This window comes from Triticum urartu, unplaced genomic scaffold (assembly GCF_056163025.1).
Source record: "Triticum urartu cultivar PI428250 unplaced genomic scaffold, HENAU_Tu73 scaffold1, whole genome shotgun sequence".
Taxonomy (NCBI): domain Eukaryota; kingdom Viridiplantae; phylum Streptophyta; class Magnoliopsida; order Poales; family Poaceae; genus Triticum; species Triticum urartu.
Window position 1 is genome coordinate 13,186,960 of NW_028259461.1, and position 9,945 is coordinate 13,196,904.

Genomic DNA, 9,945 nt, shown 5'->3' on the forward strand with positions numbered 1-9,945 from the left:
TCTTTGGACTACAAGATCAAACCAAATAGTAGAACAGGGTCTCATAAATAATGTTCAACAAATTGGAATTCATTTAGCAACCGATTTTTATCTTCCGTTTGAACTCATTTCCATAATTCTTCTAGTTTCTTTAATAGGTGCAATTACTATGGCTCGGCAATAAGAAAACTTAGAAAAAGTACAAATTATAAGAATTGCAAATCTAAAATAAATAACTAAAGAATCACAATTTTGATTTAGTAAAATCCATCTACTGCCAACAAATACCTCCTTTTTTTTTTTTTTTTTTTTCTTTTGTTGTGTAATTGTTCTATTGTAATTAATTGAATCGGTTCAATTCTTGCCCTCATATTGAAATGAATCGAGATTGATAAGGAGTTAGTTAATGATGTTTGAGCATGTACTTTTTTTGAGTGTCTATTTATTTTCGATTGGTATCTATGGATTGATCACAAGCCGAAACATGGTTAGAGCTCTAATATGTCTTGAACTTATACTGAATTCAATTAATCTAAATCTCGTAACATTTTCTGATCTATTTGATAGTCGCCAATTAAAAGGAGATATTTTCGCAATTTTTGTTATAGCCCTTGCAGCTGCTGAAGCCGCTATTGGACTATCCATTCTTTCTTCCATCCATCGTAATAGGAAATCCACTCGTATCAATCAATCTAATTTATTGAATAATTAGACTTTTGAATAATTAGACATAGAATCCTCTAAACAAAGGCGCACATATTAAAATAAATAGAAATCAATACTATTTTCTTAGTATTATTTGAGAATATCCATTTTTTTTAGTAGATTATTGCATAGTATTCTTTTTCACTTAAATGAATTTTTGTATTTGTAATTCATTGATATTGCAATTTGAATATTGCAATAATTTATATTGAAAAGACGATAGCCAATTTATTGGCTAATTCGAATTCGTCTGTACAATTCGTAAAATTCTTTCTTATTTCTTATTTATTGTTGAAATCCAAAATTAAAGTCTCTTGGCTCTCTTCACGCTTTCTCACAAACAGATTAAAAAATAGATTTTTTTTTTTGAAGTTTGGATAAACCATTGCTTCGTCTGGTGTCTACAATACATATGACTCATTATAGTACTAATTTCATTTTTACCAGATCGAAAAATTTTATGTTGAAAAGAAAAATTTATAGATCCAATGTCACATTCCGTAAAAATTTACGATACATGTATAGGATGCACTCAATGTGTACGAGCTTGTCCAACAGATGTATTAGAAATGATACCCTGGGATGGATGTAAAGCCAAGCAAATTGCTTCCGCGCCGAGAACCGAAGATTGTGTGGGTTGTAAGAGATGTGAATCTGCCTGCCCGACAGATTTTTTAAGTGTCCGCGTTTATTTAGGGCCTGAAACAACACGTAGCATGGCTCTATCTTATTGATACGTTACAAAAAACTTCACTCGAATCGTCTGATTCCTCTTTACCGAAGAAGCCTGTGCTCGAAATAATCGAGCACGGGCTTTTCTGGTCAAAACGTATCTTGTCTTTATCACTTTATCATGAGTTATTTTCCTTGGTTAACAATACTTGTTGTTTTGCCGATATTTGCAGGTTCATTAATTTTCTTTTTACCTCATAAGGGAAACAAAGTCGTTAGGTGGTATACTATATCTATTTGTTTATTAGAATTCCTTCTAATGACTTATGCGTTCTGTTATCATTTCCAACTGGAGGATCCCTTAATCCAATTAAAGGAGGATTATAAATGGATAGATGTCTTCGATTTCCACTGGAGATTGGGAATCGATGGACTTTCATTAGGATCTATTTTATTGACAGGATTTATCACTACTTTAGCTACTTTAGCAGCTTGGCCAATTACACGGAATTCGCGATTATTCTATTTCCTGATGCTCGCAATGTATAGTGGTCAAATAGGATTATTTTCTTCGCGAGACCTTTTACTTTTTTTTATCATGTGGGAGTTAGAATTAATTCCTGTTTACTTACTTTTATCCATGTGGGGGGGGAAGAGGCGTCTATATTCAGCTACAAAGTTTATTTTGTATACTGCAGGCGGTTCCATTTTTTTCTTAATCGGAGTTCTGGGTATGGGCTTATATGGTTCCAACGAACCAGGATTAGATTTGGAAAGATTAATTAATCAATCATACCCTGCAACCTTGGAAATACTTTTATATTTTGGCTTCCTTATTGCTTATGCTGTCAAATTGCCGATTATACCCCTACATACGTGGTTACCAGATACCCATGGGGAAGCACATTATAGTACATGTATGCTTTTAGCGGGAATATTATTAAAGATGGGAGCATATGGATTGATTCGGATCAACATGGAATTGTTACCTCATGCTCATTATCTATTTTCGCCCTGGTTAGTAATAATAGGAGCGATCCAAATAATCTATGCAGCTTCAACTTCTCTTGGTCAACGAAATTTCAAAAAAAGAATAGCTTATTCCTCTGTATCTCACATGGGTTTCATAATTATAGGAATTGGTTCCATAACCAACATTGGACTCAATGGAGCTATTTTACAAATATTATCCCATGGATTTATTGGTGCTACACTTTTTTTCTTGGCAGGAACCGCTTCTGATAGAATGCGTCTTGTTTATCTCGAAGAACTGGGGGGAATATCTATCCCAATGCCTAAAATTTTTACCATGTTTAGTAGCTTTTCAATGGCTTCTCTTGCCTTACCAGGAATGAGTGGTTTTGTCGCAGAATTAGTAGTATTTTTTGGACTAATTACTAGTCCAAAATTTCTGTTAATGCCAAAAACACTAATTACTTTTGTAATGGCAATTGGAATGATATTAACTCCTATTTATTTATTATCTATGTTACGCCAGATGTTCTATGGATACAAGCTATTTAATGTTCCAAACGCAAATTTTGTGGATTCTGGACCACGAGAACTCTTTATTTTAATCTGTATCTTTTTACCAGTAATAGGAATTGGTATTTATCCAGATTTTGTTCTCTCCCTATCCGTTGACAGGGTAGAGGCTCTCTTATCCAATTATTATCCTAAATAGGTTTGCTTTTTTTTACTCGTCTGCTCTATTAATGCAGAAATAAGTAAAAAAGTATATAATGCAGAAATAAGTAAAAAAGTATAATTAGATCTATCTCGAATTTTTGAGAACCCTTTGATAAGGCGTTCAAGGGGTTCTCAAATAAAACATAAAAGTAAAAACCTTCATTTCATGAAGGTTTTATTTTATGTAATCATTTAGGTGTTAATGTAAACGAACCATAACTATGTAAGCCTATTCCTAATAGATTTATACCAAAATAACAAATCCAAATTATAAGAAATCCTATCAAAGCTATAAGTGCAGAATTCGTACCCTTCCAATTTGGATTTGTTCTACTATGTAAATAAATTGCGAATATGGTCCAAGTAATAAATGCCCAAGTTTCCTTAGGATCCCAATTCCAATAGGATCCCCAGGCCTCATTAGCCCATACTGCTCCACAAAGAATACCTACGGTTAAAAGGGTAAATCCTAGGCTAATGACACGATAACTCCAAGAATCCAAACGCTCCGTTAATTGATATTTGTAATAATTTGGAAATGAAGGGACAGAGGTTCTTTTTAAAGCACTTCTTTTTGCATAAAAATATTTAATATCACTAAAGAAAAATGTTTTATTTAAAACATTTTTTTTCTTTTTAGAAAAGAAATGGAAATTATTTCGAAATCTAATGATTAGAATAGCGGCAGATAATAAGGATCCGCACAAAAGAGTTGCATAGCTTAATAACATCATACTGACATGCATCATTAACCACTGAGATTGTAGAGCAGGTACTAGTATCGTGGATTGATGCATTTCAGTTAAAAGACCCGATGTGGCAAAGCCTTGCGTTAAAATAGTACTTGGCGTAGTTATTGTGCTTAAATCATTTTTAGAGTTCTGTATTTTAGGAATGGTATGAAGAATATACAGGGCCCATGAAAGGAAGATCAATGACTCATATAAATTACTTAATGGAAAATGTCCCGAGGAAGCCCAACGAGAAACTAAGAATCCTGTTATAGAGAAAAAAGTAACTATCATTCCTTTTTCTGACGAATCGCGTAATCCTCCAAGTTCACGAACTAATAAGGTTATAAAATGAATCGTAATCACAATTGAAATCGTTGAGAAAGAGATATGAGTTAGTATATGTTCTAAAGTTGCAAATAGCATAAGGGGAAGGTCCCATTACAAAATTGTAAATTTCGAATTGATTTCTAATCTATTGTATTCTTTTTCAAGAATGCCGCCACTCGGATTCGAACCGAGATGCTTGAGCACTGCTTCCTAAGAGCAGCGTGTCTACCAATTTCACCATGGCGGCTAACTTCAAATAATAGGTAACTTAAAAGAATAATAGCTATTATCTTGGGAATCGTCGATATTGGGAAAGTCCATAAAATTTAGGAACATTAGAGTTTTCATTAAAATAGACTTCGTTTGGTAGTATCGTTTCCTTTTTTTTTTTTTACAATAAACTCTTGCTTTGCCCAATAGAAACACAAACACTGCTTGAAAGAGTTGGAACTTCTTTTTTCTAACTTGCAATTATAGAACTAATTTTTTCTAATTAATTTCCCCTTTACATTTTGAAAATTCTTTCAATACAATGAAAAAAATCCAAAAGGGTTTCTATTTAATGATGAAATTAAAATAAAATGGATAAATAGAAAAGGCTTTTTGGATTTTTTAAAAATTTCTAGAATGAAAGTCTTTATGCTCTTATTAATAAGATTTACTAACCTTATGATTTTGGAGAAGATAGGTGGAAGTTGTAAGTCCTATTGTAAGAATACTCCACTTTTCATAATTTTCCTAATAGAATATGAGGATTCTATTAGGAAAATTATGAAAAGTTCATTGATAGGAAAAGAATACTTAGCACACAGTATACCAAACAAAACTTTTTTTTTCTTGTATATATAAGATAAGAGGGGTTTTTTGTTCTAAGAATATTGTACCGAGTAATTCGACACATAAAAGTACATTCAAAGAAGAATCCAAATTATTAAATAATTGGAATTCTTTTTTGATAAGTCAATTCATATTATTCCAAAATCTTATTATTTGTTTGTTGCCCAGAAAAACCCTTTGGTTTTGGATGCTCATTACCGCTCGAAAATGATCTTGATTTTACTAAAGAATAAGATTGTACTATGGAAAAATAAGTCTTTTTCTTCCAAATATTTTTACGAATACGCTTTTTTGACATTGAAGTACGTTTTTTTGGAACTGCCATTCAAAAAGGAAATTACTTTTTTCTAGTTGTATGTGAAAGACATCTATTGCTGCAAATCAATCCTTCTTTCTTCTTTTTATTAGTATTTATACTTAGATACTGAAAGATACTTAAATTTTGAATTATTTTTTACTTCATTTTGTCTAATGCGGATAAGACAACAAGAATTTTTTAACATTTTTTCTTTATATATTTTATACTTTTTTTTTAATAATATAGAATATATAGAAGGGTTTCTCATTTAAATCTATTTATATCTATTTATATATCAAGTATACTCCATATATAGATATATGGTATGGAAGCCTATCCCCCATATAAGATAAGACGGGGGGATAAAAAGAAGGGAAAATGAAAATAGTTAATTAAGTTCAGAATGGTATTCCATAAAGGAAAGGAATTCCAATCAAAACAAAAAATACTGAGTCTCTTAAACAAGACATTCTAAAACTTAGGTAATTTATAGTCATTAGAATTTTAGTTCTATATGAAGTAAGGACTATTCGATAATTTCTTATAAACATAGGTTTTCATTGGAATTCACTCAATCAGTTAATTATGGAACAAGAGAGCTGTTTCATCTTTGTTTTAAAGAAATATAAAAATGAATTATGAATAGAAAGTAAAATGATTCCACTTTTTTTTTTTTATTTTTATAAATATCTTTATTTAGTTAATAAAATAACTTCGTTACCTAGTTATTTTATTAACTTTTTTAATTTAACCAACTAAACCCATTCTTAATTTTTAATTATTTCAATGAGATAAATTTTGGAAAAATTAAGAATTTCAGTATTTTTTCTTATTCTTTTTATTTATTCTTTCAGAAAGAGATAAGAATTGGTTTGGTGAATCGGAAACAATTTTATAGAAAAATTGAAGTAAAAATTGAAGTAAAAATTGCAATTTCTTTTCTTATGGAACATACATATCAATATGCATGGGTAATCCCTCTTCTCCCACTTCCAGTTATTATGTCAATGGGATTTGGCCTTATTCTTATTCCGACAGCAACAAAAAATCTTCGTCGCATATGGGCTTTTCCTAGTGTTTTACTCTTAAGTATAGCTATGGTATTCTCAGTTCAACTGTCTATTCAACAAATAAATGGAAGTTCGATCTATCAATATCTATGGTCTTGGACCGTCAATAATGATTTTTCTTTAGAATTTGGATACTTGATTGACCCACTTACTTCTATTATGTTAATACTAATTACTACTGTAGGAATCCTGGTTCTTATTTATAGTGATGGTTATATGTCTCACGATGAAGGATATTTGAGATTTTTTGTTTATATAAGTTTTTTCAATACTTCCATGTTGGGATTGGTTACTAGCTCCAATTTGATACAAATTTATTTTTTTTGGGAACTCGTGGGAATGTGTTCTTATTTATTGATAGGCTTTTGGTTTACACGACCAATCGCAGCGAGTGCTTGTCAAAAAGCTTTTGTAACTAATCGTGTAGGGGATTTTGGTCTATTATTAGGAATTTTAGGTTTTTTTTGGATAACAGGTAGTTTAGAGTTTAGGGATTTGTTCAAAATAGCTAATAACTGGATTCCTAATAATGGAATTAACTCTTTACTTACTACTTTGTGTGCTTTTTTATTATTCCTTGGTGCAGTTGCGAAATCCGCACAATTCCCTCTTCACGTATGGTTACCCGATGCTATGGAAGGGCCCACTCCTATTTCGGCTCTTATACACGCAGCAACTATGGTTGCTGCGGGAATTTTTCTTCTAGCTCGACTTCTTCCTCTTTTCATATCTTTACCTTTGATAATGAGTTTTATTTCTTTAGTAGGTACAATAACACTATTCTTAGGAGCTACTTTAGCTCTTGCTCAGAGAGATATTAAAAGAAGCTTAGCCTATTCTACAATGTCTCAATTGGGTTATATGATGTTAGCTCTAGGTATAGGTTCTTATCAAGCTGCTTTATTCCATTTGATCACTCATGCTTATTCAAAAGCTTTATTGTTCTTGGGATCCGGATCCGTTATTCATTCAATGGAACCTCTTGTTGGATATTCACCAGATAAAAGTCAAAATATGGTTCTTATGGGCGGTTTAAGAAAATACATTCCAATCACAAGAACTACTTTTTTATGGGGTACACTTTCTCTTTGTGGTATTCCACCTCTTGCTTGCTTCTGGTCCAAAGATGAAATCCTTAGTAATAGTTGGTTGTATTCGCCCTTTTTTGGAATAATAGCCTCCTTTACTGCAGGATTAACTGCCTTTTATATGTTTCGGATATATTTACTTACATTTGATGGGTATTTGCGTGTTCATTTTCAAAATTACAGTAGCACTAAAGAGAGTTCCTTGTATTCAATATCCTTATGGGGAAAAAGGATACCCAAAGGAGTGAATAGGGATTTCGTTTTATCAACAACGAAGAGTGGAGTTTCTTTTTTTTCACAAAATATACCAAAAATTCAAGGTAATACAAGAAATAGGATAGGATCCTTTACTACGTCTTTTGGGGCTAAAAAAACTTTTGCCTATCCGCATGAAACGGGAAATACTATGTTATTTCCTCTTCTTATATTACTACTTTTCACTTTGTTCATTGGATTCATAGGAATCTCTTTTGATAATGGAGGAATTGGTAATGGAATAGCAGAGTTAACCATATTATCAAAGTGGTTAACTCCCTCAATAAACTTTACCCAGGAAAGTTCTAATTCTTTTGTAAATTCATATGAATTTATTACTAATGCAATTTCTTCTGTAAGTCTAGCTATCTTTGGTTTATTCATAGCATATATCTTCTATGGATCCGCTTATTCTTTTTTTCAGAATTTGGATTTAATAAACTCTTTTTACAAAGGAAATCCTAAAAAAGAATTTTTAGATCAAGTAAAAAAAAATATATACAGTTGGTCATATAATCGTGGTTATATAGATATTTTCTATACTAGGGTCTTTACCCTCGGTATAAGAGGGTTAACCGAACTCACGGAGTTTTTTGATAAGGGTGTTATTGATGGAATTACCAATGGAGTGGGTCTTGCTAGTTTTTGTATAGGAGAGGAAATTAAATATGTAGGGGGAGGTCGAATCTCGTCTTATTTATTCTTTTTTTTATGTTATGTATCTGTGTTTTTATTCTTTTTTCTTTCTTAAGTTAAGGAATTTACAACAAGTCTCTTGCAAAAATAACTATCCTATCCCCTTTCTACAATCTCTCTATATCCTTGTTACATAAGGTAAGTATTGTATAATAGTTCGGTTTTCCGCGATTTTTTCCATTCCTCTGTGTAAATACCCTAATATGGGTTCACAATCAATAACATCCTCACCATCGAGAGTAACGATCAGTCGAAGAACACCATGCATTGATGGGTGTTGAGGGCCCATATTGACTATCATGAGATCTTTTCTTGTAAGCGGTAGACTCATATCCTTTCTTCCTTAATTCATTATTCCATGAAAATGGATTATTCCATGAATTCCTCAAAGCGAGGCTCATCAAAATGAAAAATCTAAGACTACTATAAGACTACTAAAAAAATAATAAAACAAGAAAAAAATTTGAACGATTAAATTACTGCTCCCGAATATTCAACTGACCGATTAATTTCTTATAACGTACTCTATTTTTCTTTGCCAAATAAGCCAGCAAACGTCGACGTTTTCCCAAAAGTCTTCGTAGACCTCTTTCCGATGAAAAATCTTTTTTGTGTAATTCCAAATGTGAAGCAAGTCTCCGTATCTTATTGGTGAAACTGAATACTTGAAATTCAACAGAACCCCTGTTTTCTTCTTTTTCTTCTTTAACCATAAATCCAAAAATTTTTCTACCTCCTTTCTTTTTCATGTATTTTTCTGATCAGGAAAAATACAAAATTATGTCAGTTATTTTGAAGTTATTCTAATCTCGTACACACACAAATTTGCAATTATTCATCTACTACTGGAATTTGGATTTATTTTATCGATGCAAATTGGATTTGGATAGAAGGGTACATTCTTTCTAATATTTTAGATAGAAGAAATGTTTCTTCTATCTAAAATATTAGAAAGAATTTTGCTGATTTATTTATTGCTATATGCAATTTATGGAATTGATACACCATTTAATTGATATCATTTAGCAAAATGAAACACAGCATATGCATCCATCTTTTGGCTCGAGAATTTCACGGGATAGAGATATGGTATAAGAAATAGACTATTAAGTAACTCTAAATGAATTGTGGATACATCTGTATCCTTAACATACTGAAACGATTGTCATTATTCGTATCAAACCAATAGCGATTCATACAAGCTAAATCTTCTAATCAATGGTGGGCCAATAATGAATTTTTTTGCATATGTATTAAGACGCTTGGCCTGATTTCGAAATTGTCCAGAGTTTTATATGTTGTTTTCATTGCAAAATGATGGGTCTCCTTCCATAACTTTCCAATTACGAGTACGAGAATTGAAAGACATGAAAATTCTCAATTCTCTACGGCGTCTAGTAGATAGAAACAAGAAAATCAGAAGAATCTTTCTCTCTATTCACTATCATTCCGCGTCTTCGACTTCTATTAGTTTCTTTTCTTCTTTAATGCAATAGCTATAGTTTGATATAAGAATCCATTTCTCAAAGTAATGGAAACCATTCTCTTATAGGAAATGGTTCGAAAATCGCTATTCCACCTTTTAGGTATCGTGA